Below are 7,471 nucleotides of genomic sequence, written 5' to 3' on the forward strand. Positions count from 1 at the left end.
TATATTTCAAAAGTATTTATATACCCAAAAGAAACATAGACGATTAACTAGGGAGGTGGCTTGTAAGACAACAAAGTGAGACTGAATGCTTTGCTTGATGTTTGTAATTCTTATATCAAGTTTGAAAAAGAGGACTTTATAAGTTACTCTTTCTCTGAGATGAATGCTTTTCCAAACTATCACAGCTAATGAATCAAATTCTTACCCTCACCTAATGTCTGTGCCACCCTCCAAGCAGAACCATTGTTCATTGAAACAGTTGGTGAATGACTTTATGGATAGACCATCTTAATACCTACACCATCTCTTTTTTTTTTTTAAGATTTATTTATTTATTGTTATATGTAAGTACACTGTAGCTGTCTTTCAGATAGCACCAGAAGAGGGTGTCAGATCTCATTATAGATGGTTGTGAGCCACCATGTGGTTGCTGGGATTTGAACTCAGGACCTTGGGTAAAGCAGTCAGTGCTGCTCTTACCCACTGAGCCATCTTGCCAGCCCCCTACACCATTTCTTAAATGAATGTAACCTGTTCTTATTTTGGGCTTGTACCACAGTAAGAGCCAAGATTTTAAACTCTACTAAACACAAAACAAACAAAAAGATTTTATATATTCATGTTCATTTAAGAAAAAAAAAATGACACTCCTTTGGGAAGCCATACTAAGGCTCTGGGATGTTCCTTATCCTTTTCCTGAGAGCCATTCCTTCTATTCACTCAGTCACTCATTATGGATGCTTTCCTGCTGCGTATGTCTGTGTCTCACGTGTGTGCTTGATCCCCCTGGAACAGAGTTACAAATAGTTGTGAGCCACCATGTAAATGGTAGGAATCAAGCCTGGGTCCTCTAGAAGAGCAAAAAGTGCTGACTGTTGACTGCTGTGCCATCTCTTCAGTCCTTTCCTTCTCTTTTTAAATAAATGCCAATACTGCTTCATGCTGGCTTGTCTTGAACTTCTTCCTGTAGTGTGGCCAAGCAATTGTTTTCTTCTAAATGGTAAATGGAGGTCTCTGATAAAGAATTCACCTGGCTCTTTTGGGTGACAGTTATGGGCAGGAGCCAATCATTTCTCTCAGTGAGATGATACATTAATATATATTCTCTACTAGATATTAGGAGAAGCAGATAAGGAAGACACACCGAAATATTACAAGTACTGAAATAAAAAATACCACAACCTTGTGCACATATGTCTGTTCAATTATCCTTAACTTAGTAGTATGTAAATTATGAAAAGGTAAGGTAAAACTGAAGTTTGAAGGTAAACAATTTTAGGGAATTTCCACACATTAAGGTTTACTGTGTTATCAGTCACTATTGGATTGTTCCAGAAAATTTCCATTCATCATTCCAACAGTCTTCTGAGGAAGCTATTACTTTTCTCATTTTATGAATTAGGAAACTAAAGCTGACAAGAAGCAAGGCACTATTCTTAAGTAAAATAACAAGTACTAGAGCCCAGACTTCAACCCAGACAGAGACTCAATGTGAACTTCTCTCCTATCCTCCAATCTGTATTTGATCATGTTCAGAGTCTGAAGATCAGAAAGCTGAGAGTATGAAATGAAGATAGTGGAGGCCAAGCTCATGAGGATCCAAAAGAGAACAAGGATACTATCAGGAACAGAGGTAGAGACTATTCATTGACATGCTGGTAGAAGATCTGGCTGTATTCTGACCTTTACCTGAGAACCTGAAATGTATCTGAGTTCAATAATTTCTGCCCAACTCCATAAGGCTAGAGAGGTGGGACTGTCCAAGTTCTGAGCTCCAGTCCTAGAAACAGAGCCAACATTACTTGGCGTTTGCCTAGCTATGTTTGTTTTGCTTTGGTCCTCATTCTTCCTTATGTTCCCACAATCTCCTTTGCAAGAGCAATGTTTACTCCATAATTTCATAATTTAAAATTAGAGGTATACTTCAAAAGAACAGAGGCTGGCAATTAAAATTTTGGACTCTCAGAAGAAATTTTGGGTTTCTAAATACTGCTAGGACCATTAAAAATTACAGGGACTTTTGAAATTGTACTTAATCTGAATATAATTATCGCATTAGAGGGACAATGAGACTTTGGTGTCAAAGGGTGGAAGGTTATGGCTTAAACTTGAGTTTAATGTTGAGTGTCATGTTGACAACTTGAGTGTCATGATAACTTGTCATACTGACAAGGTGTAGTTATCACAGTTAATATTGTTAACTTGACATGATCTAGAATCATACAGCAGAGACACACCTCTGAGCATGCCATTTCTTTGAGGAAGTTTTTAGACTGAATTAACTGAAGTGAGAGGATCCACCCAAAATATGGGTATACTAGGTCACAGGCTGGGGTCTAGGACTAAATAAAGAAGAAAATAAGCGGACCAGCAGCACCCACCCTGCTTCCTCATTAGACTGTCTAGCTAGCTCCTCAGGCTCTTCGCACTAGACTTTCCTGCTAGGGTGGACTATATCCTGAAACTGTGAGGCACAACAAAGCTTTCCTCATAAGTTGCTTCTTCTTATGTATCTGTCACAGCAAGAAATGCATCACAAGTGTAGGCCTCAAACTCACCCTGCAAGTCATGAAATGCAAAGACTAAGAGACAACCATCTGAATGGTACAGTATTTGTCATCAACTAAACAGAGGAGAACTGAAGGTCACAAACTGTTTTGTTTAAGATTGTTAAATATACTTAATGCTGAACTTTTCCCACTAAGTATGACTACAATACAGGATGAAGGATTTCTTGGAAATATATATGCCACTTAGAAACAATGAAGTCTTTCTATAGAAGAACATAAAACCATTAATTTGTTCAGTAATGAGATCACCTCAATTGTCACTAAAGTCTATCTTACTTAAAAGGAGACAAAATACTGTGCAATTTTTTTGGCACCATGTCCCAATTGAGTGACTAGTTTCCAATTGGTGTGAATTTTGAAGCACAGAGATATCTCCAAGGACTACAAGAGGAAGAGAACCATACAGCCCTTGTAAAACTGTTATAACTACAAGAATGACTATAGACTTAGCTGTATGAAGTGCCAAGCTCACGGTCCTGCCAACTGGAGCTCTACTCTTTTCCAGATAGATGTTCTTCTTGCAGCTTTGGAAACCTAAACAAGCTAACCCTCTATCCTGCACTGATAATGTCTCCTCCCCAATATGCAAATATGTTCAAGTTTTTTTGCTTTATGAAGGGAAGAGAAGCAGCTTTTCTTTGATGTAGCACCCACCCAACCCTAACTATAGCTCCCAACTACACTCCGTCTGAAAGCTCTGCACAATTCTGCACACAGCCGTCTCCATTCTCCTGTTTCCTTCTATTCACTTGTAATCCATTTCACTGTCTTTTCCTCTATACTTTTTGGCAGGTGCCCTGTATCTTCTACAGCCAGGGAGAGCTTTACTGAATTTTTCTGATATTAAGAAAGTCTATTTCTTTTAACTCATGGTTCTGGATGTAGGAGGTCAAGGATCTGCATCCTGGTGACAGCCTTCTGTGTTGCAGACCCACTGGTCACCAAGTCATGAGGGAGCAAAATCCATATTTGCGACTCTTAAAGTCTCTTGACTTGCTGGAAGCCTGTATCTCATCCATAGTTTTTCCACAACTAGCAAACACCTTACTGGCTAGGTTTCTTTGTGCCTTCATTTCTTTTAAATTTTCTCAAAACTTTCCTGGCAAATAAATGGAAGACATGCCCATACCTTATCCCACAGGCTATTTCCTGGCTTGTTATTATCCTTCTCCCTTCAAGACAAAATGAAAAGACAGGGAGCATTAATAAGAGGGTATAAAAAAGGAAAGGACCATCATGCTCAGAATGTTTCCAAACAACTGACCACTTCAATTTTGAGGATTTTGTTCTCTTTTCTTTCTGAGAAACCATAATGCTGAAACTGCTAATGAGCCACATCTGAAAGGCTAGCCTGTGTCACCTTCGAGTTTTCCATTATTCCTTTTCCATTGCCAAAGCACTTTTCTTAGGGAACTGTCTTGGCATATGTATAGAGAACACTGATGCAGCATTTTCTCTGTCCAATCACATTAGGGCAGTGACAGGTCTGTGATTGGACAGGAATAGGGAGGCGGAGCTAGAAGTTAGGAGTGAGGAGGTCAGAGGTCAGGGGAGAAGCAGGAGAATCAGCATGGAGGCAGACGAACAGGAAGACAAACCAGACCCTTCGAGGTTTTAAACAGCTACAAGTACATAAGGTTTTTACAAGGTTAGAATAACTGGGTTAAAACACTGTCTTTATCATTTGGCTCTGAAATTATTGTATTGGCATCTTATAAATTGTGATCTTATTGATATATAAACCTGATTGGATAATTAAGCCTTAAGAGTCATGTTTCTACCAGGTAACTAGGCGTTAGATGACTAATTGTGGGGTGTGTGGAGTGTTGCATGTTAAGTGAGATGATCTTGATAGCTGGGAGAGGATGGCAGGAACCGGGGACACAGTGATGCCAGTCAGTACCGGTACTAGAATGTAGTCCAGAGGAGCAGGAGAGTTTGAGGAGTGATCTTTTTAATACTTCCCACAATAATATTTGACCCATGTTTTTATTTTACCAGGCTGTAAAACTATAAAGCACCCCACAAACCACCTTACAAACTCATTTATTAAAGAAAAGTTCTTAAAATACAGTAAGTATTCCAAGCCAGGCATGTGGATAATACTTTTAAACTCGAACTCTAAAAACTGAGGATCACCATAAGTTGAAGACCAGTGCAGGCTACAGTATGAGTCGTGCAAAACAAACAAACAAACCAAGCTACAATAAAGGTAGGTCCATTATCCACAATGTAGGGTGTGATGGTTTTATTTGCTTGGCCCAGGGAGTGGCACTATTAGGAGGTGTGACCTTGTTGGAGTAGGTGGGTCACTGTGGATATGGATTTAAGACCCTCATCCTAGCTACCTAGAATTCAGTCTCCTCAAAGTAGCCTTCAGATGAAGATGTAGAACTCTCAGCTCTGCCTGCACCTTTACTGCCTGAATGATGCCATGCTCCTGCCTTGATGATAATGGACCAAACCTTGGAACCTGTAAGCCAGCACCAATTACATTAAAGCTGCAACTAACCCAGAACTTTTGCCTCCATCCCAGAACTCTCTTCTAGGCTCAAAACCAGGAACTTAGCTAAACATCCATTTGGATAGCTCACTCAAATGAATGAGATCCTATTCATCCAACTCTACTTTCTATGCTATTCACTGGAATACATAAAACTCCCCTCTCTGACACTCTTACTGCTTACAACACAGCTAAGGCAGCACTGCCACCTGAATCTCTATCAACCACAATCTCTTCTCTTTATTCCCATTATCATAGATGGGCTACAAGGCTCTCATCAAGAGTTGCTGTCATCATCAAGCCTTTCTAGGGATTACAATGCAAGACAAGAGTTTATAATGCTGTGTTCATGCCCACAGTTTGCAGCAGTTAAATCTCAGGAATGGGATATTCTGAGGCTTGATTTGGCCTGTTCTAACAAAATTTCTGAGAGGCACTTTCTCTCATCATACTTTACTTTTTGATTAATCTCAATATTACACATGTTTCTCCAGACTGTAACAAACTTCCTTTTTACGTTTATGAAACACAAACCTGTATTTTTAAATATGCATCCTAATGATTCTAACATACACTATCATATCTATCTATCATTTCTATCTATCTATCTATCTACCCACCCACCCACCTACACACATAATATATCCATTAACATTTATGGGCATGCTTTTTTGCCTGGTGTCAAATTAATGGTTTTACATATATTATTTTACTTCATGTCTTCTGTAGGTTTTTAGGGAAATTTTATCATGCACCTCTTTTTGTGTGTGGTCCAAGCACCTGTGTGTGCAGACGTGATCCTCTGTGCAACACATGGTATGGAGGCTAAAATAGGATGCTTGATATCTTTATCATTTCCCACACCAAACTGATTTGAATTCTCACTGACTCAGAAGCTGAATGTTTTCCTAAGAAGTTTCCTGCTTAATCTTCAGTGCTTTTTGATGCGAATACTGAGATCTGAACTAAAAAGTCTTGTACAACAAGCTCTCTCACACAGAGGGCCATCTCTGAGCTATTGAGGGCTACCACCAATCTGTAACCTGCCCAAAGTGACAGAATTAGTACTCAAACTTTCTAAGTCACATGGGACTTAAAAATATCACCACTGGGTACCCTAAAAGCTTAAGAACTTTTTAAGCATAGAACTCAATTATGATAGCATCCAGAAGACATACAGAGCAGCCAGCTGCTGGGGGAACACAATAAATACCTCCTTGCTTGCCATACTCCTGTGGAAAACCAACATTCCAAAGTCACACCTACCCAGTTCTTCATTGCAACATTCTGCTGCCTCAGTCTAATTGTGTTCTATATGTCACAGGCATTTCAATCAGAGCCCTGGGCAATCAGTGCTACCACTGAATGGATAACTTCATGGTACACTCTATTGAATTTCATTACCAACCGAAAGAAGCCAAACAGTAAAATGATCTTACTTCTACTTGGCCAAGACATAAATCAAGTTTTTTGAAGTGCATACTAATGTGTGTTACAAATGGTTACAAGTAGTACCACTTATAGAGACCAAGACAGGAAACCCCAGAGGCATCCGGCTTCTCACTACAGTGCAATCTACTACTGAACAAACTCCTGTGTACAAAGGTGAGGCCCTTCCCCACATCACCATTTACCTCTGTGCATCGGTTAACTCAGAACTGTACCAGAAAGACAGGGTTCACACAAAAGAATCTGGGCCTCAAATTAACACTGCCTTTTAAAGCAATTCCTCAACTGAGCATTTTAAACAGTGGTTTTCTGGTTCTTGATGACCCCCTCCCAAAGTGTGGGAGCTCTTAATAACCTGCTGCCAGCTGGGAAAAACAAGTCTGCAGAGGGTCGCAAAGCACGTCCCAGCTGCCTGCACCTGGTTTGTGTATGGAAGAAAAGGCTGGGGGCGCGTTTACTGCGACAGCTCGCTCCGCTCTTGGCCGGGCGCATGCGCGGTGCCACGGGAAGCTTTTGAAAGTGTGTCCAACATGGCGTCGGAGCGCAAGACTAAGTTATCCAAGAACCTGCTGCGCATGAAGTTCATGCAAAGGGGCCTGGACTCAGAGACCAAGAAACAGCTAGAAGAGGAGGAGCGGAAGATGATCAGCGACGAGCACTGGTACCTGGATTTGCCGGAGTTGAAGGAGAAAGAGAGCTTCATCATAGAAGAGCAGAGCTTCTCCCTGTGTGAAGATCTTCTTTACGGAAGGATGTCATTCAGAGGGTTTAATCCTGAAGTTGAGAAGTTAATGCTTCAGATGAATTCTAAAAACAGAGCAGCAGCAGCAAAGAAAGATGAGACATTGGAGGTTGATGTGTCTGATGAAGAAATGGCAAGAAGATATGAGACTTTGGTGGGAACAATTGGAAAAAAGTTTGCCAAGAAAAGGGACCGAGCCAATTACGA

General features: G+C 40.4%; 1 protein-coding gene and 1 pseudogene across 5 annotated transcripts in view; one reads left to right on the forward strand and one right to left on the reverse strand.

The window, feature by feature from the left end:
* Positions 1–7,471, reverse strand: part of Ccny (cyclin Y) — a 134,333-nt gene that overhangs the window by 87,566 nt on the left and 39,296 nt on the right. Inside the window, exon 2 of one of the 5 annotated variants that reach the window (XM_031364944.1) lies at positions 7,188–7,329. The exons of the other annotated variants lie outside the window; for them this stretch is intronic. The gene's annotated coding sequence lies outside the window, so the exon portion shown is untranslated. The remainder of the gene's footprint in view (positions 1–7,187; positions 7,330–7,471) is intronic. 5 annotated transcript variants of the gene reach the window in all.
* Positions 6,950–7,469, forward strand: LOC116087761 (annotated as a pseudogene).

Source organism: Mastomys coucha, unplaced genomic scaffold (genome assembly GCF_008632895.1).
Source record: "Mastomys coucha isolate ucsf_1 unplaced genomic scaffold, UCSF_Mcou_1 pScaffold13, whole genome shotgun sequence".
Classification (NCBI taxonomy): Eukaryota; Metazoa; Chordata; class Mammalia; order Rodentia; family Muridae; genus Mastomys; species Mastomys coucha.